Consider the following 23,615-nt stretch of genomic DNA (forward strand, 5'->3'; position numbering starts at 1 on the left):
CTGATATTTAACATCAGGTTTAGTGAGATATCATTTACATGTAACACAATTCACTCTTTTTAGGTTCTGTGTGTGTGTGTGTGTGTGTGTGTGTGTGTTTTAAGATTTTTATTTATTCATGAGAGACACACAGAGAGGCAGAGACACAGGCAGAAGGAGAAGCAGGCTCCATGCAGGGAGCCCCACGTGGGACTCGATCCCAGGTCTCCAGATCACACCCCAGGCTGAAGGCGGGGCTAAAACGCTGAGCCACCAGAGCTGCCCCAGGTTCTGTGTGTTTTGATAAATGTGTTCAATCACTTACACCACTACAATCAAGCTCTAGAACACTTCCATGTTCCTCAAAATTCCCTCCTGCTGCTTTGTAGTCAACTTCTCCCCACAAGGTAGAGCTACTGGCAAGCACCGGTCTCATTTCTGACACTACAGGTTTTTAAAAATAGTTTTTCTCCATGTGTCTGTCTAGAGGTTTATTGATGTTAATGATCTTTTTGAAAAATCTGCTTTGGGTTTCATTGCTTCTCTATTGTTTTTCTGTACAATTTTATTGATTTCTGTTCTTTCTTACGTCATTGTGCATTTGCTTTGGATTTAATTTACTCTTTTTCTTTTTCTGTTTTTTTTTTTTTTTTTTTAAGATTTTATTCATTTATTCATGAGAGACACACAGACTGAGGCAGAAACAGAGGCAGAGGGAGAAGCAGGCTCCCTACTGGGGAGCCTGATGCAGAACTCAATCCCAGGACCCCAGATCACGTTCTGAGCCTGAGGCAGACACTCAAACACTAAGCCACCCAGGCATCCCTCTTTTTCTGATTTCTTAAGACGGAAGATTAGATTACTGATTTGAAATTTTTCTTGTTTTCTAGTTTCATGTTTAAATTTCCATTTAAGTACTGGTTTGGCAGTGTCCACAAATTTTGATAATGTTGCATTTCATTTTTATTAAATTAAAAATATTCTCTGATTTTCCTTGTGGCTTCCTCTTTGACCCATGAGTTATTTAGAATTTGCAAATATTTTGTAGATTTTCCAAACATCATTCTGTTATTGATTTCTAATCTAATTCAGTTGTGATAAGAGAACATACTTTTTTATGATTTCAATTAGTTTAAATTTGATGAGGCTTATATTATGACCCAGAACGTGATCTATTTTGATAAATATTCCATGTGTCTTTGAAAAGAATGTTGTTTTTCTGTTGTTGAGTGGAATGTTCCCAAAATGTCAGTAAGATCAAATTCACCGATGTTATGTTCAGGTTTTTATACTCTGCTGATTTTCTGTCTAGTTGTCTTATCAATTACTGAGACAGGAATGTCGAAGTTTCCAACTGTGGACTTACCTATTTTGCCTTTCACTTCTAGAAGTTTTGCTATATGTATTTTGAAGCTGTGTTCAGTATATGAACATTTAAGGCTGTTATGTTTTTGTGAATTGATTCCTTTATTGTTAGGTCCCTCTCTATCCCTGGTAATATTCCTTATTTTGAAGTCTAATTTGTCTGGTTTTGATATAGTCCTTCTGCTTTCTTTGGACTGTGTCTGTATAGTACACCTTCTTGTATCCTTTTATTGTTAACTTAAATATGTCTCTGTGTTGGATGTGTTTCTAGTAGAGAGCATATAATTTGGGTCTTGCTTTTATTTATGCAACATAGTTCAAAAGTAAAATAAGTAGCCAATAGGGTGAGAGAAAATATTCACAATACATACAGACAATTAAAGGCCAATATGAAAATAGATAAAGAATTTCCACAAATTAATAGGAAAAAAATCAGAAAACACATTAGAAAAATGAAAAGCAGGGGAAGTGGCAGGCAGAGGGAGAGGGAGAAGCAGGCTTCTCACAGAGCAAGGAACCAGATGCAGGGCTCAATCCCAGGATCCTAGAATCATAAACTGAGCTGAAGGCAGACGCTTAACTGAGTGAGCTACCCAGGGGCCCCATATTGCTTTCTTTTTATTCCACTTTCTGGGAGATGTCATTGACTTTATCTTCCATATCTTCTTTTTCTTTTTTCATCTATCTTCTTTTTTGTCTGTCTTTCATATCATGTTTTTCATTTCTGCTATCACATTTTTTTTATTTTCAAGAGCTTTGTTTTGTTCTCCGAATCTTATTTTTTATAGTCCTCTGTTTTTAATTCATGCATCTAATTTCTTTCCTTAACTTTCTTAAAGATATTAATAAAAGATCTTTTGGTAAGTTTTCTTTAGTCTCTGTTTCCTCCAACTTATTTTATTTTTTGCTTTGTTTGATCTCTGTATTTCAAGATAGAATTTTTCCTTCAATTTCTGGTGATCCTTGACTGCTTATATTTAGAATGGGGCACCACAAAGCAGATTAGAAGTTCTATTCACGGGCGGCCTGGGTGGCTCAGCAGTTTAGCGCTGCCTTCGGCCAGGGCATGATCCTGGAGACCTGGGATCAAGTCCCTTATGGGGTTCACTGCATGGAGCCCGCTTCTCCCTCTGCCTGTGTCTGTGCCTCTGTGTGTGTGTCTCATGAATAAATAAATAAAATCTAAAAAAAAAAAAAAAAGTTCTATTCATTTTGAATGGAGATTTTCAACTTTGATGTGATTGTCTTAGTTTGCTTTCCCTCAAAAGAGACCACCCACACACACACACCAGACATGTATTCAAATGAAAGTATTCAGTGGAAACACAGGTAGGGGAGCAAGGAAGTAAGACAGGGAAGAAAGGGCAGCCATAATGCTAGCTATCACTGAGAATAACTAAGCCTTAATCCTATGGAGAAATTGAGAAAATGTTGGAAAACCCACACCTCAGAATTATTCCAGGCAAGGGTGAGGGAGATGGGATATTCATACATCAAATCCTGACAGTCATTGGCTGAGAGCTGCTGCGGGTGGGGAAAGGAATAATGAATTCCCTAGCACTTCTGGCCTGCCTTATGCCTAAGCAGAGTAGCTTTCCTTGGCTTTGGAGGGAGATCACAAGCAAAGAGACTCAGATGCTGGCACTTGGAAGTCAGCAAGATACGCTGAAGTGGGGCTGTCCAGGGGACAAAGGTGGGGGTAGTTGTTAGGTTTTCTCTTAATGATCGGCGGAGGAAATTAAAGACAGCAGACCCAGGCGGCGGGTTGGGGAGGGCTTAACGGGAGCGCTCGGGGACGAGGTTCCCGGACAGGCGGACAGGCCCGAGTCAGGGAAGTCGCGCCCAGGCAAACCGCAGGGGGGTTTATAAAGAGTTTTGGCGGGAAGAAGGGGGTTAGGGCGGCATTCGGGGAAGAGTTACAGGTCTTTGTAAGCAAAGTTAGGATATGGCGGCAAGGTGGCATTATTGGGAGGTTGCGGCCTTCAGTCGGCCACTTTGAGGTCCCCAGTCTCGCCAGCCCATCAGTAGTGACCTAGCTGGGCTGTTACTTGGTTATATTCATCTGCGCTTTTAGGTCCTTTCTTTTGTCCTTGTCAGGTTTTTTTAGACAATCTCTTGTCTGGAGGGTTCCAGTCTGGTTGCCAGAGTTCTGTGAGCTAAGTGGGAGAAAAGGCTGTGAATCTCAACTTTCAGTGGAGAACTCTAAACTTTGACTTAATACTCCTGTTTTCCGATGGCACCTTTGCTGCCTGGTGTCCTCCAGTCTAGAGACTCTCTAATTGGTAAGTTCTAGGATATAAATTCTCAGACTTTTACTAGTTTAGGAGGAGGAGTCACATGCCTGCTCTCAGAAGACAGGTATTTGGGGTTCAGCTGCTAAGTGGACTTCCAACTAAACCTTCTGCTTTTAGCCCCATACTCACCTCCATAGGTGACCAGTGTCACTAATTCTTTTTGCAGCTTCTGTGATGTAAATGTGGTTGCTGCTCTGCTTTCCCCAGCTTTCTCTGGTCTACTAAACTAGTTACCACTACTTTTTAGCTTTCAAGTTTCCAACATTTTGTTGCTATTGTCTCCTTTTCTATTCTCTTTGCTGTGTGATTTTGGTCATTAAAAAGAGTTCCTTATCAGAATTCCTCCTGTGTCCTTTTATAATCTACTATTTTATTACAGATATTTGTGACATTTTACCTCTAACTGACTGGGAGAACTTCACTTCAGTAACTTCTCAAAGAGATTATCACAAAGTTATTTGAGTAACAGGGCATTTTGACTGGCTGGTGAAGATGTCTCCCCCTTCTATTTTCTGCCTTTATTGTTTTAGAAGCTTGAAGCACTGATTGACCTTTTGCTATGTATCTATGAGAGAGAGAAAGGGACAAAGTGATGTCTTCTCACCATCACACCAGACCCTGGTACAAATTTGAGTGCCAGTGGTTAGTAGGTCCCAGTTCATTAGTGGAAGGAACTGTTTCCTGAGAGATGTCAGGGACTCCAGACACAAGTCCTACTGCTGTGGGGCTTAATGTCCCAGTTTGTCACAAACCCCAGCATTAATGTGGTACTCAGGATTGGCTGATGGCATTCTCTGTAGAATATCAGTTATAATAACAGCGAAGCTTCCTTAGCAACTTTGAAAACTATGGTCACTGAACCAGAATAGGAGAGGAGGAACACAGCAGACACTTCATGGTGGCTATAGCTGTTGTTTACAAACACATGTAAGGCCTCCTGTGGGCTTATCTACAAATACCAAGGGAAGGAACTTTCTGCAGGATTGGCTATGCAAGTTGAGACCTATGGTGGCCTGCTGTACTGGTGACCCCTAATAGATGACTCCCAATATTCACAACCTTGTGTAGTCCCCTCTTCTTGAATCTGTCACTGGCTCGGTCACATGAATGTAACCAATAGGGTATAGTGGATGTGTCTATGACCCAGTTCAGAGCCTAAGCCTAAAGAAATCCTGGTGGTTTCCATTTTTCCTCTCTTGGAAACTTTGGGTCTGTAGGTAAGAAGTCTGTCTACTGTGCTGGAGAGACCGGGTGGAAAGGCCACACAGAGAGAGAGGGGCCCTGAGATTTCACAATAAAGAACGAAGGTCAGCCCTGGTGGCTCAGTGGTTGAGCGTCTGCCTTCAGCCCAGGGTGTGATCCTGGAGACCCGGGATTAAGTCCCACGTTGGGCTCCCTGCATGGAGCCTCTCTCTCTCTCATAAATAAGTAAAATCTTAAAAAAAAAAAAAAGGGAAGAAGAAGAATAAGAATGAAGGAAGGAAGCCAGCAACAATGAGAATTGAGGCCTGAAATGTATGACCCCCATTGAGCAATTACAGTCATCCCCTGGCCACTCAAGCCCTCCAAGCTGAGGCCCAAGACATGTGAGGGAGGAAGCCCTTGTGGACCTTCCAGCCCCAGCAGACATCATGGGAGTCAGAGGCAAGCTATGACCTGCCAGAATTCCTGATCCATTGCATTGTGAGAAACAATAAAAACAGTTACTGATTTAAGACAAGTTTGGTACAATTTGTTATGCATCAATAGATAACCCAACTGAACCAGAAGAACTCTGGGTTCTTGATGTTTGAGGGACTCCCTGTACTCACCAAAAAGATCTGATGACATTTAGATGTGCTCAAAAAGAGCTAAACATACAGGGCAGCTAAAAGCATAGCCTGATTTGGAAGAAAATATGCATTTTAGAATTTTTAAAATGCTCTAAAAAATGGACCTAGGCAATCATTTTCTTTACTTCTTATTAGGCTTCAAAAACCCAACAAGAGTGGGAAATGTCCCAAACACCAGTGCCAGATTGGGTGGCTCTTTGACCTGTCCCAGTATGAGCTCCCTCTAATACATGCCAAGGGAGCTGGGGCCTCCCTCTCCACTTGTTATATATATATATATTTTTTTTAGCAGTGGCTTAAATCTGATGCCTTTAGTTTAAAGCCAGATTAAGTAAACTCACTTTCATACTTGTTTTAAAAATAAACTCCTGCAAGAAAGAAAATACTCATCTTTATAGAATCCTCCCCCTGTGGTGCTGGCACATTCTCTCAAGAAATACCTTAAAGTAAGGAAAGGAAGATGAAGTTAGAAATCACAGGGGATAGGGATTGAATCCTATTTCTTTCATGTTTTAGCTGTGAGGCTTTGGAGAAGTTACCCAACCTCTTTCTGTCTGTGTTCCCTCATCATTAAAAAGTGAGAATGCTAATACCCACCTTAAAGGATTGCTTTGAGAATAAAATGAGGTAATGTGTATGAAAGTACATAACATACTGCTGGATGTATGGTTAAGACTCAAAAATATCTTGGTTCATTGTGCTGCATTCAAAAGTTATTGGAGCCAGGGTTATGGCTCATGGTAGTAGAATGAGGGGCCAGAGGGCTAGTCAGCTCAGTGGCAGTTTGGTTGGGTCACCATCACTGCCTTCTCTTCTCTCTAATGCCATTGACATAGATCCTAGAGATAATGGATCTTCTTTAAAATAGTAACCAGTTACCCTCTACTTCTTGTAACTCCTGTCCCTATTCTCATCATAGAAAACAGGGTTCTGGTTTTATCTCAAGGAAGAAATGATAATAGCTAACACCAATTATAAATGAGTCAGATAGGGATCCCTGGGTGGCGCAGCGGTTTGGCGCCTGCCTTTGGCCCAGGGCGCGATCCTGGAGACCCGGGATCGAATCCCACGTCGGGCTCCTGGTGCATGGAGCCTGCTTCTCCCTCTGCCTGTGTCTCTGCCTCTCTCTCTATCTCTCTGTGACTATCATAAATAAATAAAAATTAAAAAAGAAAAAAAAATAAATGAGTCAGATGTTTTTTTGCTTTGGGGTTTTAAAAGCCAAAGACTCATGGCATAAGAAAACAGTTTTGAAAGAATAATTGGAATGTTGATTTTTCACAAAATGGCCACACATATGCATACACACATGCATACCCACACACTGACACATGTGGGCATGCCCACACTCAAAGGACTGGACAAAATTTCACTGGACTTCACAATAGGGAAGTCAAGCAGAGCAGGGAGCTAGAATAAATTTCACCACTGACTTAGAACCTTAGAAACTAATTTATTTATTTATTTATTTATCTATTTATTTATAAAAGATTTTGTTTACTTATTCATGAGAGACACACACACACAGAGAGAGGCAGAGAGATAGGCAAAGGGAGAAGCAGGCTCCATGCAGGGGGCCCGATGTGGGACCCGGGTTCCCAGGATCACACCCTGGGCCAAAAGGGCGCTAAACCGCTGGGCCACTGGGGCTACCCAGAACTTAGAAACTATTAATGAGTTTTTCACTCTGCCCTTAGCCAGAAAATGACCTCCTCCTTATTTGGTTATGGCATCAATCTTGTGAGGAGGTTCGGATTGTTTCAGAAGGAATGCTAAGAGAAGAAAAAAAAAGAGTGGGTGGCTCAATTGGTTGGGCATTTGGCTCTTGATTTTTCTCAGATCATGATCTCAGGGCTTTGGGATCAAGCCCCACACGTCTTGGGCTCTGTGCTTATTGGGAAGTCTGCCTCTCCTCTCTCTCTCTAAAATAAATAAATGAATCTTGTTGGGTGGGTGGGGGGAAGAAGAGCACCTGGGAGGGTCAGTTGGTTAAGCATCTGATTCTTGGTTTTGGCTCAAATCATGATCTCCTGGTTGTGAGATCAAGCCAGTGTTGGGCTCTGTGTTCAGTGTGACATCTGGTTCAGACTCTCTCCTTCTCCCTTCTCCCTCTGCTCCTCCCTGCTGGCACTCACATCCAAGTGCTCTCCCTCTCTCTTTCTCAAATAAATACATAAATAAAATATTTTTAAAAAGAAAAGAGCTAATATGCATTATTGAAATTCAAAAATTTTCAACAAAACAATAGTCTTGAAAACCAAGCTCTGTGAGAGAGAAATAATTTTTTATATTCACTTATCTCCTATTTGATGAGATCAAGACCCAAACCCAGATTCAAATTTCTACCAAAGGAGGGGATAACTTAGTCTATTGTCTTTGGTTTCCTCATCTGCCCATGATGCTGATAATACCTACATCAAAGAATTGTTTCCAAAAGGAACTTCTGTCTTCTAAAGTGGCAACTAGAGTCAGCAAGCCAAGGATATGATATGGAAGGAAAAAAAAGAGAAGCTTGCCCTTTCCTGTCTTGGACATTGAAGAAGATATCTGGGAGGGGAGAATGAGATAAGAATCAAAGAGGTTTAACTTGGAATTGGGGAAATGGCTTCAGAAATACCCAGAAAATAGAAGAAATCACTGAAGTTATAATAAACTGGTACCCAGTGTAGATAACTGGGCAAATCAGGGTGAACTGTCAGAGAGATAGGGTCTAATTTGTACTGTCAGTCCTTCCCCAATGATGAGCATTTAGTTGAGAGTCAAGGGCCTGCCATGGGCCATGGTGGAGTAGGAGGATGGCAAAGGAAATGGAGGATATAGTTTGGACAGCTTGGGTCAGGGACTGGATGGGGGACATAGTGGAAATTCAAGGGGCCCACTGGGCTTTGCAGAGCTATAGGGAGGTTGAGTCAGCCAGAGAGATGAGATCAGGTCTAGCCAAGAGAGACATGTGAGATACTCTAAGTGCTGACTTTAGTCAAAGGCCGGCAGGGTGAACATGACCAAGCGCATATTGGCCCATAAACCAAAGGACATGCTGAAAACATGAGAACCCCAGTTCCCTTCTTATACCTATCCCGGAGGAGATCACTTAAGCCTCATCTCTCTCTTCATGCACCCCCAACAGAAACTTAACAAGAAGCCTGGGCAGAGGGAAGACCTCTGAAAGATCTGAGACTCTGAGCATTTTTATCTAGAGAGACTGAAAAGTATCTGAACACCCACTTATTCTTTGGTATTGCACTGAAACAACTCCAGCTTTTCATGCTACCCAGCAAATGAAGGTTGTAAGAAAAACCACATTACTTATAGATAAACTATTTCTCCTCACTTCTCTGAGTTGTGGTGTAAGATAATTGATTCTACTAAAGAGCTTAGACATTGGTGGGGCCCTCAAAATGGCCTGCAATACTCAGTTTTTACTGTGTAACAAACAACTCCAAGCTCTCAATGGCTTACAATAACAATCACCTATTTTCATGCTTTTGGTGGTAGAAGTTGGCTATGGTTTGGCTTATCCATGTTGGGCTTAACAGAGAATGGTAGAACTTCAGGCTCCTGGTTATGTTCAGTTATTTAACCTGGGGCCAAGCTAAAGGGGCAGTGGATATATGGAATTTGCTTTTCTCTTGACACATCACAGGAGTGTAAGAGGCCAAATCAAGTCACAAAAGCACATTTAAAGTATCTGGGAGTATCATGTCATGACATTCCATTGGTCCAAGAGAGTCACATACCAAAGGGCATGAATGTGTACTTAAAGAGGAAGCCAAGTATGGGGAATAACAGTCCAAACCATCACAGGACCATTGTCCCTTGCCTACTCTTTCTTCCCTCCTCAAAACAGCAGAATTCCCAAATTGATCTAGGAAATCTAGGAGCAATATTTCCCTTGAGCAAAGAGTATCAGTAGAACATCACAGAAGACCCCAAAAGCCAGCACAACAAGCATGATGGGGCAGAGTGAGGAAAGCCTGGGTCTTGGATGATAGAGTTAAATGTGTGTTTTTGTTTGTTGTTGTTGTTTTTAAAGATTTTATTTATTTATTCATGAGAGACCCAGAGAGAGAGAGAGAGAGAGAGAGGCAGAGACACAGGCAGAGGGAGAAGCAGGCTCTATGCAGGAAGCCAGATGTGGGACTCGATCTCGGTACTCCAGGATCACGCCCCGGGCTGAAGACAGGTGCTAAACCGCAGAGCCACCCAGGGATCCCCGAGTTGAATGTTTTTAGCAGACACCTACTTCTAGACTTTTGTAATACAAAGCAATTTGATGTGTTTATTGTTAGCTGAGTTTTTTGTAGATTGCAGTTGAGTATATCCAACTGATACTGGACTCCTATTAGCCCTATTTTTCCATAAGGCCTAGAGAAGTAAGTGCAGAAGGTTGGATTTGAACCCAAGCTTTGTCTGTAGAGCACATGCCTTTTTTTACCTTACTATGATACCTTACTTTCCAAGTCTTGTGTGAGGCTGACGCCCCTAATATACATGGCAGCTGATTCAAAGGATAATGCAATTAAATGACTCCATCAGTTCTACTGATACTCCAAGCAGAAAGTCTGGTCATAGCAGTAAAAAATATCAACATGGCTTTGGTCTGGCCCTGTAGCCAAACAACTCAGAGAAGAGCCAGGACCAGGCACCAGAGGCTACTCAAATATAGAGCTCTACTCAGATGTAGAGTCCTGGGGTTTCCCTGAGTTTTATGCAGGGAGAGGTGTCATGTGATGGTGACCCCACTCAACAATTTAATCAACCTGCACATTTAAAACAAGCTCTCTCAAACTCCTGCTCCCTTCATCCTCTCTGTTCTTTTTTGAAACAACAAAAAGGAAATTTGGCAAATAGCAGGCTAAGCCATCAATCTTCACATCTATTCTATAGATCAAGATTTCTGGGTCATGTAGAAATAGCTGTCTAGGTAGATACCAGGGACTGACCCAACAATTATATCCCACACGGGAGGTGCTCAGGCAGGTGTACTGAATGAATGAACAAATCACAATCTGGGATTTGTGATGATCCTTACTGCAATTCTAGAGATCTGTTGGCCAGTGTATTTGGTAATTGAACCTAAAGGGCTAACTGATGCTAGTCAAAGTCATGTGAGACATATCGGCTAGGGTACCTAGGATATAATGTCTTTCCAGGGAATAGATTTCTCATACCTCTGTCCAAGGCACTTCCTAGTATTGACATATAGATGCAGAATAAACATGATAGTCACTGAGCATGAGTCAGAGGGGTGAGGACATAGTGAGTAAGCTTTCTCTGGCTCCCCATAGAAGACATTGAGCCACCTCTGCCTGGAGAAGATAGGGGAATTTTGAAAGTGTAATCTATTTTCTCAGGTTTGGATACAGTTTTGTTACAGAGTGAAATATATGGGCAGCCCAGGTGGCTCAGCGGTTTAGTGCCACTTCAGCCCAGGGCCTGATCCTGGAGACCCGGGATCGAGTCCCACCTCGGGCTCTCTGCATGGAGCCTGCTTCTCCCTCTGCCTGTGTCTCTGCCTCGCTCTCTCTGTGTCTCTCATGAATAAATAAATAAAATCTTAAAAAAAAAGAAATATATAATTTAAGTTGGTATTTTGAGGGACTCTTCTTTCTATTAAGAAATCTACTTCTTTCTAAGGCCCAGTCTCCTGTCTGTGAGAGTATCTGCAGAGTCTTCCCCAAGAACCTACATAGCACTTGGCTCTCAGCATGATGAATGCCCAGGGTTCTAGCAGACCTCCAGTGATGATGGGGTCCCTGGTGCTGACACATCTCTGTCATCACTATCTTTTTATATTGGGCTTCTGCATAGAGGGACCATGATGAGGCATCCACTTCCATCTACAACCCTCTGCTTTCATAATTGGGGCTATATGGTCTTTCTCAGTTCTTTTTTTTTTTTTCTTTCTCAGTTCTTATCTTTTACTTGCTCTGAAGTAGAAGGCCTTCATAGGGAGCTCAAATTTGCCCATATTTAAGAATAACTTGGTTCATGTCCCATTTTGAGGCTATTTCTTGTATTCATTCATGTAATCAAACAGTCAACAAATATTGATGGCCAATTTTGTGCCATCAGTGTGCTAACCACTGGAGTAGTGCTTAACAAAACTGTAGTTCCCTTCCTCCATGCAACTTGTGGCCCAGCTGAAAATATTTACATTTAGTGAGACATTAACCTCAGTTGGTTAAGTGTCCGTCTTTGGCTCAGGTCATGATCTCAGGGTCCTGGGACGGAGGCCTGAGTCAGTCTCCCTGCTCAATGAGGAGTCTCCTTCTCCCTTGCCTTCTGCCCCTCCCTCAGATAGTTCTCTTTCTCTCTCTCTCTTTTGCTCACTCTCTCAAATAAATAAATAAACAAACAAATAAATAAATAAATAAATAAATAAATAAATAAATAAAATCTTAAAAAAAAAAGAAAAAGAAAAAATGCTCCATGAAATGGATACAGAGTTACAACCAACATTAAAACAAAAACGTTATGGATCCCTGGGTGGCGCAGCAGTTTGGCGCCTGCCTTTGGCCCAGGGATTGAATCCCACGTCGGGCTCCTGGTGCATGGAGCCTGCTTCTCCCTCTGACTGTGTCTCTGTCCCTCTCTCTCTCTGTGACTATCATAAATAAAATTTAGAAAAAAAAAATAAAAAAAAACATACATTTTCCCAGAGAAGAGAAAAGAGTATGTAAGAGTATACTTTCAAACTATTCTATGGGGCACCTGGGTGGTGCAGTCGGTTAAGCATCTTCCTTTGGCTCAGGGATCCAGTCCTGTGTCAGCTCCCTGCTCAGTGGGGAGCCTGCTTCTTCCTCTCCCTCTGCCTCTCCCCCTGCTTGTGTCTTGAGATCTCCTGGCATTGACATCAGGTTCTCTGCTCAGTGCAGAATCTGCTTCCCCATTCTCTCCCTCTGCCTACCGCCTCCCCCCACCCCCACCCCCGCCTTGTGCACTCTCGCGCTCTCTCTCTAAAATAAATAAGTAAATCTTTTTTTAAAAAAAAAGGAATCAGGAACTCCTGGGTGACTCAGTCGGTTGAGCATCTGCCTTCTGCTCAGGTCATGAGCTCAGGGTCCTGGGATCAAGCCCTGCATCGAGTTCTCTGTTCTAGGAGAGCCTCCCTCTTCCTCTTTTTCCCACTCGTGCTCTCTCCATCGCTATCTCGGTTCTGTCTCTCTTAAGTAAATAAATAAAATCTTTTTTTTTTTTTTTAAGATTTTATCCATTTATTCATGAGAGAGAGAGGGAGAGAAGCAGAGACTCAGGCAGAGGGAGAAGCAGGCTCCCTGTGGGGAGTCCGATGCAGAACTCAATCCCAGGACCCGGGATTATGCCCTGAGCCAAAGGGAGGGGCTCAACCACTGAGCTATCCAGGCATCCCCAATAAATAAATAAAATCTTAAAAAGAAAAGAAAAGGAATCACCCAATATACGATCTTTTGTGTTTGGCTTCCTATTTTAGCATGTTTTCAAGGTTCATCAAAGTAGCATGTATCAGTATTACATTCCTTTTTTATGACTGATACTATTTCATTCTATGTATATATCATAATTTGTTTATTCATCAGTTGATGGACACAAGTTGTTTCTGCCTTTGGCTATTATAAATAATGCTGCTATAAACATTCTTGTACAATTTTCTGTGTGGACACATGCTTTTATTTTTCAGATAAAATTGCTGGTTTGTGTCAACATAAACAAAACTGGACCCTCCTTAAAGTGGTAAGGACAAATTTTAGTCAGTAAGATACTGTTGCAGCAGGGAAAAGAGGCCAGCATGAATGAAACTCAACTTTGGTACAGAGGTAACTGGGCATTGAAAAGGGGAGGGAGTGGCAACTTAGTAGAGTGGAAATGAAAAATTTAAAAAGGAGGAATCCCAGTGGTTTGGTCCATGTGAAATCCATTCAGGTTTATTAACTGGTGCTTATCCAAGTTAGGCTCCTACCCTCCCACAGAGGCTGGGAGGCAGGGGTGATAACCTCAGGCATTGGCTAAACAGTAAGTTCCTTTGGCAGCCTTGAGTTTTCTCAGGTAGGCACTTAAAGGAGGGGCAAGGATCATCCTAGAGCTGTGGCCTTGAGCTGTTAGAAATTATGCTGGTATTAGTTTAAGTCTTTATAGAGCTAGATGGAAAGGGCTTAGAGGAGCCTGGTTGGAGTTTGGTCAAGGAGAGAATATTTTCCAGTCATATGGTAATTCTGCATTTAACTTTTGAAAGAACCCTGGTTATCATTGTGTGCCTTTTGAAATACATGTGAATATATTGCTATTCCAAAAATTAAGCTAATAACAAAAGGCACATTATAGGAGACATCATATATAGGCATGTAACCAAGAAGAATTTATGGAGAACGCCTTCAAATCAATATGAAAAAGACAATAAATCCAACACAAAAAGTGAAAATGGTACAAAAGACAATTCCTCAAAGGAAAAACAAAAACTGCCAATTAAAATAACAATGAGATAACATTTTACATCCATCAAATTAACAAAGATGAGTCGGTAATAGCAAATGTTGGTGACTATGGGGCAATAGGGACCCTTAAAAAAAGATTTTATTCATTTATTTGACAGGGAGAGAAGAAAGTACAAGCAGGGGGAGCAGCAGAAGGAGAGGGAGAAGCAGACTCCCTGATGAGCAGGGAGCCCAATGTAGGACTTACTGAGCCACCCAGGCACCCTGATCTGTGGTATATTCATATAATTGAATACAACAGTGGTGTTCTGTTCCCCATGGTAGCCACAAGCGACATGGGGCTACATAAACTTAAATTTAAATATTTAAATTAATTCTATGTTTTAAATTTCAAATTTTAAATTTAGTTCCTCAATCACATTAGTTTTATATCAATTGTTCAGTGTGGTACCATACTGGACAGTGTAGTTATAGAACATTTCCATCATTGCAGAAAGTTCTGTTGGACAGCATGTTATAGAATAGATAAAATGAGTCATGAGTATATGTTTCAGAATATATGTTTCAAAAATATAATATTGATAGGAAAAAGCCAGCAAGCTGCCTGTATACTTAGAGTATCCTCTCATTTGACTGGTTTGGAAGAAATTCATAGCATCCATTGCCTTCAGAGATGGGAAGTGTGTGGTGAGGGATGAAGTGGTTGGTAGACTTTTCATATACATCCTTTGCCTCTTTTAAATTCTGAACCATGCAATTGTATCATCTATTCAAATATAATAAAATAAATTCTGGCCCCAACCAATTCAAGAAAAACACTTAAGGCATGTAAAGCCTGTTTGGAGTTTGGCAAAACCATATTTACTGGTTACTTATTGAAACCTATCCACCAGATTGTCTAAAAAAATAACCTTGTGCTTCCTTTCTGTGATATTTTACAATTTCCACAGAACGCAAAATTTGAATATTTGCATTGAAACTTCTACAGCAAGATCCTGCTCAATCTTTTGTATTTGTTTCACGTGAAACTGAGAAACTGTGACTAAAAAAGTTGTGAAAGTACTGGTAAGAAAAATGTAATGTGAACACAAGACAAAACTGTAATGTATTAGCTAATAAATACATCCAGTTTGAACACATTAAAATGCTGTATATTCTCACAGACACATAAAAATACAGTGATAGTACAAAATAATTCATGGGAATGATAATGATTCAGGCTGGAGGTTACCTCTGGGGAGAGGGAAGGTATCAGGAAGGAGGACACAGGGGCATCAATTGACTCTATGACATTTTACTTACTAAAAAAAAGGAGGGGGGGGCAAATTGTTAGTGTCGGAAAGGGGGTGGTGATTCCGTGGGGTTTCATTATTGCCATGCTGTGTGGTTTTCTTTCTTTCTTTCTTTCTTTCTTTCTTTCTTTCTTTCTTTCTTTCTTTCAGATTTTACTTATTCATGAGAAACGCAGAGACAGGCTGAGACACAGGCAGAGGGAGAAGCAGGCTCCCTCTGGGGAGCCCCATGCGGCACCCATCCCAGGACCCCAGGATCATGACCTGAGCCGAAGGCAGACGCTCAACCGCTGAGCCCCCCAGGGTCCCTGTTACTTGGTTTTCTACTTAAGAATTTCAGTTTGCTCCTCCCTCTGCCTATGTCTCTGCCTCTCTGTGTGTTTCTCATGGATAAATAAGTAAAATCTTAAAAAAAAAAAAAAAAAAAAAAAGAAAGAAAAAGAAAGAAAGAAAGAAAGAAAGAAAGAAAAGAGAAAAAGAAAGAAAGAAAGAAAGAAGAAAGAAAGAAAGAAAGAAAGAAGAAAGAAAAAGAAAGACGAAAGAAAGAAAGAAAGAAAGAAAGAAAGAAAGAAAGAAAGAAAGAAAGAAAAGAAAGAAAGAAAATTTCAACTTGGGGCATCTGCCTTGGACTCGGGTCCTGATCCTACAGTCCCCGGGAGGAGCCTGGAGCCCGCGTAGGGCTCCCTGTTCAGCAGGGAGTCTGCTTCTCCCTTTCCCTCTGCCCCTCCCCACACTTGTGGTTTCTCTCTAGCAAATAAATAAATCTTTTTAAAAAAAGAATGTCGGGACGCCTGGGTCAGCGGTTGAGCGTCTGCCTTCGGCTCAAGGTGTGATCCTGGGTCTGGGGATCCAGTCCCTCATGCGGTTCCTTGGGAGGAGCCTGCTTCTCCCTCTACCTATGCCTCTGCTTCTCTCTTTGTCTCTCATGAATAAATAAGTAAAATCTTTAAAAATAAATAAATAAACATAAAAAATTTTAAAAGAATGTCATCTTAAAAAATAATAATATAAACACCTTATTAACAATCGCTGATCATCCCTGTGGGCCAGACACCCAGAGCCCACCATGAGTCCTGCGCCACCCCTGAGCCTCTCACTCTGACTGATAGGGTGAGCAGTCATCCTTGCCTCTGGACCTTTCCCGTTGCCGTCGCGGTTGCGGAGAGTGGAGAGGCTGGTGTCCTCTGTGAATTGCATGCACACCCGCATGCACAGTCCCGGCAAGCTGGTCCCCGCAAGCTGGTCCCCGCAGCACCTTCCTGGTCCTGGTCAGCTTGATGGGCTGCAACAGCTTGTGTCCACAGTGGCAGCACCGTGGTGGTCAGATGGAGAGCTCCTTATTTTGAAAAAGAAAGAAAGGGGGAAAACATCATTTTAGGCTTTAAAAAATGTGAAGGCCTGGATGTGAGAGAACATCGTCCATTTTTGAGGAATTTAAAACAGCTTTGTAGCTGGATTTGCCCAGGAGAAGTCTGGCCACGTGGACATGGGCAGCGCACTGAACCATTTAAGCCATGATGACAGAAATACACATGTAAGGCTGCCTTCTTTTTTCAAAGACTTTATTTTTAAGTAATTTCTATACGCAGCATGGGGTTTGAACTCATAACTCCAAGATCAGGAGTCACCTGCTCCACTAACTGAGCCAGCCAGGCACCCCTGTAAAAGGCCTCCTTTATAAAGAAAATATAATGGGCACCTGGTGGTAGAGTCAGCACTGCATGATGTTGGGTTGTGAGTTCAAGCCAAAGGTTGGATGTAGAGATTACTTAAAAATAAACTCTTAAAAAAAGAAAAGAAAATATAAGATCAGATATAAATTTTTCCTTGAAGGATGGAAACCTGTTTTTATTTATTTTATTTTTTAAAAGATTTTATTTATTTATTCATGAGAGACAGAGACAGAGAGAGAGCCAGAGGGAGAAGCAGGATCCATGCAGGGAGCCGGACGTGGGACTCGACCCCAGGTCTCCAGAATCAGGCCCTGGGCTGAAGGCAGCGCTAAACCACTGAGCCACCTGGGCTGCCCAGGAAATCTGTTTTTAATTAGCAAAGGGCTCACTAACTGGACTTGGAAAACTTCAAAAAGCTAAATACAAATCTCAAAGTGAATCCATTTTTGCATTGCACTTACTGCTCTCAAGACTCTGGCATCCAAAAGGAAGAGAATGCATATGATTGTACATACTGTGCTGAGGATGTCACATCCATGATCTCTTGTTTTTGTCATTGCCTCTCTATCTGCTCATCTATCTGTACTCCTCACTGGGTGAGAACTTCCAAAAAGGCAGGGACGAGTCTGTCCTATCTCTGCCGTGAGCCCAGCATCCAGCACAGTATGACACATGCACATAGCCCCTGACTCCGTGCTACAACTGACCTGGCTTCTTGTGCTTGTTTTAATTGCTGAGTCAACAGCTTTCTTCTTGGTCACTTGTTTTATACTTATTAGATAAACCAAAAGAACTGTTGAGTTGGTTTTACAAACATGTGTAGAGGCATATATGGCTGAAATTAATCACCTAACAATAGAACATGTCTATGTTCAGAGTCCATCAATGGTTGGGGATTTTGAGGTATTTTCAAGTATGGAAAACTGACTGACTTAGCATCTTCATCTCCAGCACATGCACATTGTCTCTTGTGATAATTAAGGAGTGTGACGGTCCTCTCAAATCCATAGTACATGTTTGCTGCAAGAGTTAACTGCAATTTTCTGGTTTTTATCTCCAACCCTGGCTAAGCCAACACAGTGTCTCCTTGTTGAGTATCAATTCTCCAGAAGTTGCTGTGCTGCTTGGATTTCATTCATATACCAAGAAGGTTCATAGGTCTTCCTTCTTTTGATGAGATTTTCCAGTGACTGCTCCTTTACTTCGATGTCTAGTAAGGAGAGAGTATGTGTGCTGTTCAGTCTATTCTTCCTCACTTTGTCAAAGAAGCTTTCTGGTCTCCAAGTGTCTGTCCAAAAAACAATATAAATTGTCTCTCCACATTTATACAACTGTAAACCACAGCAGCCTACAGCATTTATTATGGAAGCATTTTGAATAACTCGATAAGAGATTCCCAGTTTTGTTCCTCCCAGAATAAGATCACTGTGTATTGTATCCCCAAGTGGATTATCAACCATGAGGAAAGCAACATCATTGATATCAACATCCTTCAAAATATTATCTGCTTCTTGTTCCACTTCTTCTCTATCAGCAAGAACCAATTTTCTTCCATGCTCTTCCAGGGTTTTCTTCCCTACTGTCAAGACTAAGGTATAGGCTTCCAGATACACTTGAGTGCAGCATTTTACAGCTTCCAGGCCCTTGAATGTTGATGTTCTTGGCATCACCCAGGCCCAAGCTAACCAGGTAACGCATTTCAAAGTCCAGGGGGACAGAGACCACCAACTGCTCCCTTTCTGAAGAAGCAGTTAAGGATTGGAGTGCTTCTTACACTGAATTTGCATCCTGCATAAACATGAAGCAAGACAGGGGCACCTGGGAGACTAATTCGGAGTCTGCCTTCATCTCAGGTCATGATCTCGGGGTCCTGGGACTGAGCCCCACATCAGGCTCCCTGCTCAGTGGGGAATCTGCCTGTTACTCTCTTTCTGCCCCTTGTCCCCCTCCCTGCTCATGCTCTCTCTTTCCCTCTCTCTCTCAATTAATAAAATCTTTAAAAATATGGAGCAAGACATTTTTAAGTGTAGTAACACTTTTTCTTCTTTTATGACTAATTTTTTCTGAGGAGCACTGATCAAAGAAAGGAAAATGGCTCCTTAGACCTACTTTGAAAGGTGTATACACCCTTCAAAGTATCTTCCCTGAATCTTTGACACTGCTTTGCAGAGCGATAGTGGACCTCACTCCAGGAAGTGTCTGTCTCCTGTGAAGCCTTATATGTGAGGAGAGAGGGTGTGGTGGTGTTTAGTGATGCCTCCTTGGCAATTGGAGACTGAAGAGGGAGGTCTGCTCTACAGGCCGGGATCGTGAGCATTCACCCCCTTTTTATTTAACACCTTGCATTTCTCATCAAAGAAATGACAGTAAAATATAGAAAGCCCCATTTCTTTCTTCTAACCCAACCTCTACCCTACTTATGTGACCAAATATTTCCAAGTCTGGATATGAAATCTTCCATTATGAGAAACTCTCTAGGATGTCTATTCAATATGGTTTGTAGTTGTGGAATTTTGTGATCCGGACATATGGTAGAAAAGAGCATTCTTGTAGCAATTTGAATTGGAATCTAGATGGTGCCTGGCCTCTGAAAGTGCCCTCCAGCCCAGTGTCATATGAGAATTCATCCCCCATCCCGCTGCCCCTCCAATTCCACATCTGTGCTGTTAGCTGAGTTTGGATAGCCCGTGAGAACAGGGGGAAGAATGAGATGGCAAAAGAGAATCCACCGTCTGTTTGTAGTTAATGCTGGGTGCTCTCTTATCACTCTGAGAACTGGAAAGTTATTGGGGGAATAATTACCACATGGACTAAAAATCTCTATTGGTCTTTGGGTAGAAAAATGCAAACAGGAGTTTTGCAATGTTCCCCGTCCAATCTTTCTGTCCTCAAAAACATCTCAATGGATATCATGGAGGGGAGGGGGCAGGGATTTAATCCTCCATCCGGGAAAACTTGTTTTTTTTTTTAAGATTTAATTATTTATTTGACAGAGAGAGAGCACAAACAGGGGGAGCAGCAGGCAGAGGGGGAGGGAGAAATAGGCTTCCCACTGTTGGTCCTTCCAACAGGGACCTCAGATGCTTGGATGCAGGACTCCATCTCAGGACCACGGGATCATGACCTGAGCAGAAGGCAGATGGACTGAACCACCCAGGCGCCCATCAGGGAAACCTTTTTAAAATAACTTTTCATACCTAGGTATCATAACCATGTTACATGACATTTGAAAACATAGTGAAAAGTTTTGCATTTTTATTATTTTTCCCTACTCTTTTTCTTAGGCATGCTCTTTTTCTTAAACACAATTTTGGGGATCCCTGGGTGGCACAGCAGTTTAGCTCCTGCCTTTGGCCCAGGGCATGATCCTGGAGACCCGGGATCGAATCCCATGTCGGGCTCCCGGTGCATGGAGCCTGCTTCTCCCTCTCCCTGTGTCTCTGCCTCTCTCTCTGTGTGACTATCATAAATAAATAAAAATTAAGAAAAATCTTAAAAAAAAAAAAGAAATACAGACACTCTAACCTCAACCCAGACATAATGAATCAGACTCTGGGCTTGCAGCTGTAATCTGTGTTTAAAAAAAAAAAAAAAGGGATCCCTGGGTGGCGCAGCGGTTTGGCGCCTGCCTTTGGCCCAGGGCGCGATCCTGGAGACTCGGGATCGAATCCCACATCGGGTTCCTGGTGCATGGAGCCTGCTTCTCCCTCTGCCTGTGTCTCTGCCTCTCTCTCTCTCTCTGTGACTATAATACATAAATAATAAATAAAAATTAAAAAAAAATTTAAAAAAAAACACAATTTTGAATGTAGTGTATATGCAAGGGGGTGAACTTCTTCATTTACCTAACACCCTAAATGCTTTCCTTTGTGGAGAATCCAGATGCAGTGATGTGTTTTTGAAAGCAAATATGCTATACTTTTTTTTTTTTACTTGAATAACTCACAAGGAAGGAAGCTAGATTTAGAATCTAACTTGGCAAGATAATATGTAGATATGGTTAATTATAACAAAATCAGCAAGGTCTCAAACTTGGTGTTATCAATATAAGGTCAATGGGCAAATGTAACTTCATATAACAAATATAGTTTTAACTTGAAGTGAACACACATACTTCACTATGACAAATTCAATTTTCTACAATAAAAGAAAACAAAACCTTAAATTTTAGGTTATAATTTCTGGAGTTAGAAGTACCCTATCAGAGAGGCTACCTGATTTTATCCCCCTTTTATTTATTTATTATTTTTTAAAATTTTACTTTATTTAAATTCAATTTCTTAACATATAGTGTATCATTAGTTTCAGAAATAGTGTTCAGGGCAGCCGGAGACCAGGGGTTTAGCGCCGCCTTCTGCCCGGGGTGTGATCCTGGAGCCCCGGGATCGAGTCCCACGTTGTGTTCTCTGCACGGAGCCTGCTTTTCCCTCTGCCTGTGCCTCTGCCTTTCTCTCAGTGTCTGCCATAAATAAATAAATAAAAAGAAATAGTGTTCAGTGATTCATCAGTTGCATTTAACACCCAGTGCTCATTACCTCACATAGCCTCCTTAACGACCATCACCCATTACCCCATCCCCCACCCATTTCCCTTACAGCAACCTCCTCTTTGTTTCTTATAGTTAAGAGTCTCTTACAGTTTGCCTCCCTCTCTGATTTCATCTTATTTTATTTTTCCCTCCTTTTCCCAATGATCCTGTTTTGTTTCTTAAATTCCACATTTTCCCACTTTTTAAAATGAAATGAAAAAAAAAAAAACAAATAAAAAATAAAATGAAATGGTAGCTTTGGGCATGCAGACAGAGCATGCCCAAAACTAATTTTGTAAAACCTTCTTCCCTTGGCCAGATGTTGGTCCATTGCAACCTGGAGTCTAGCTTGATATTTATTGTCTATAGCTATAGCTCTACCTGTATGTGCCTGTACCTAAGCCGCACTGAAAGACCTCATGTCAACAAAGTTCTTTTCTTGCAACACTTCCCATTAGACATCACTCTCATTTGTAACTGATTTGAACCAAGGTTGAATTACAATCTTTTAAAATTTATAATTTATTTCTATGCCACACCTGCTACTGTGGAGTGTTTAAACGGAATGGCATTTAAGGTCTGTTTCTCCAATTGACTCTAAGTTCCCTGAGGGCGGGGCTGTGTCAGTTTGGGTTCAGGGTTGAATCACAGGCAATAGCACACGTAGAAGATGCACGGCCCCAATACGTGTACTATCTGAGGTATACGTCCTGTTAGAAATATATGCAAATTAAATTTACATCACATAATATAGTTTTGTCATCTTCTATTTAATAACTATCCACTGGTGGAGGGGTACCTGGCTGGCTCAGTCTATGGAGCATGCAACTCTTGATCTCAGGGTTGTGAGTTCAAGCCCTATGTTGGGTATAGAGCCTAGTTAAATTTTTTTTTTTAATTTTTATTTATTTGAAAGAGCTTCTCTGCACTCTTTCCCCTAGAGCCTGTAGACAAGGACCCAGGAGTCACCTCAGTGCTGTAATACTCTAGGAAAAACTGGACGCCTTCCTTTCCAGAATAAACCATAAGACCTACTCCTCTCCTGACTTCCTGTGGAAATGAGTGGGTCTTCTCCTCACAGGACCAGTAACTATATGCCTTGGTTGTGTTACCAAATAACATCCTGGGATAAAGGGAGAAACTTTGGGGGAAATCAATCACCTCTGGCTGGGTCCTCTCAGACCCACAGAAGTAGATCCATCCTTTGGAACCTCAGCTTCTGGCCTGTAACCACATCTCTACTCCTGCCAAGATGGAAGCTGCTTTTTCTGAATGCTTACTTATCTCATCACTCACAGCTGAGATGAGAGCTTCCTCTGGAAATCTTTCTTCAGCTCCTCACTTCTGAGAAAGGTGATCTAATAGCACTTGTGTTCCTTTCACCATACGGTATTGTTTTTTTTTTTTTTTTTTGCAAAACTCCACATCACTTTATTTAAACCTTTATCCAAAAATGTAAAAAGTATTAAAAATGTGTAGTCCTGAGCTTCAAATGCTGATACCCAATCTCATAGGCAAGTGGGGAGAGAGGGTGAGGATAGAAGTTCAGAGTTTCTCCCATTCATGGAGAAAAGGGAAGCCCCAGGTATGGCATAAGATTAGAAAAACACCAGGGTCCTGTGAAGGATAGGACCAGACTATCCTTGTGGTATTACTGTCTGCCCCTCACTCCAAAACTGGAAGCTCTGAGAGGAAAGAGATTATGTTTGCCTTCTTCATCAAAGCCTAGCACAGTGCATGGCATAAGTGGGCACTTCAGAAATGTTGAATGAATTGTACTTGAAAACTGAATGACCTATTAACATTTTTCATAATAGTTTTATTTTTTTCATAATAGTTTTAGAAATAAAATTCATCCTTTAAAGTGTACAAATCAGTGGATTTTAGCATAGTCACAGAATTGTTCAATCATCACCCTAGTCTTTTCTTTTTTAAAGATTTTATTTATTTATTCATGAAACACACACACACACAGAGGCAGAGACACAGGCAGAGGGAGAAGCAGGCTCCATGCAGGGAGCCCAAAGTGGGACTCAATCCTGGGACCCCAGGATCACACCCTGGGCTGAAGGTGACGCTAAACCGCTGAGCCACTGAGGCTGCCCCATCACCCCACTCTTAAGACCAAGGGGTCTGAGGATCAAGGCAATGACAACCGATTTTGTGGGAGAAGGTAACAGAGGCCAAATACCTGTAAGGGTCAGGGCCTAAGTAACACACTTTCCAGGAGAGTGAACACAA

The 23,615-nt window shown here is 41.7% G+C and overlaps 1 protein-coding gene and 1 pseudogene across 3 annotated transcripts in view; one reads left to right on the top strand and one right to left on the bottom strand.

Annotated features, from left to right (window-relative positions):
• Window positions 1–23,615, top strand: part of KIFC1 (kinesin family member C1) — a 60,885-nt gene that overhangs the window by 21,137 nt on the left and 16,133 nt on the right. The window lies entirely within an intron of this gene.
• Window positions 17,719–18,544, bottom strand: LOC112914201 (diphthine methyl ester synthase pseudogene; annotated as a pseudogene).

Source organism: Vulpes vulpes, chromosome 1, assembly GCF_048418805.1.
Source record: "Vulpes vulpes isolate BD-2025 chromosome 1, VulVul3, whole genome shotgun sequence".
Classification (NCBI taxonomy): Eukaryota; Metazoa; Chordata; class Mammalia; order Carnivora; family Canidae; genus Vulpes; species Vulpes vulpes.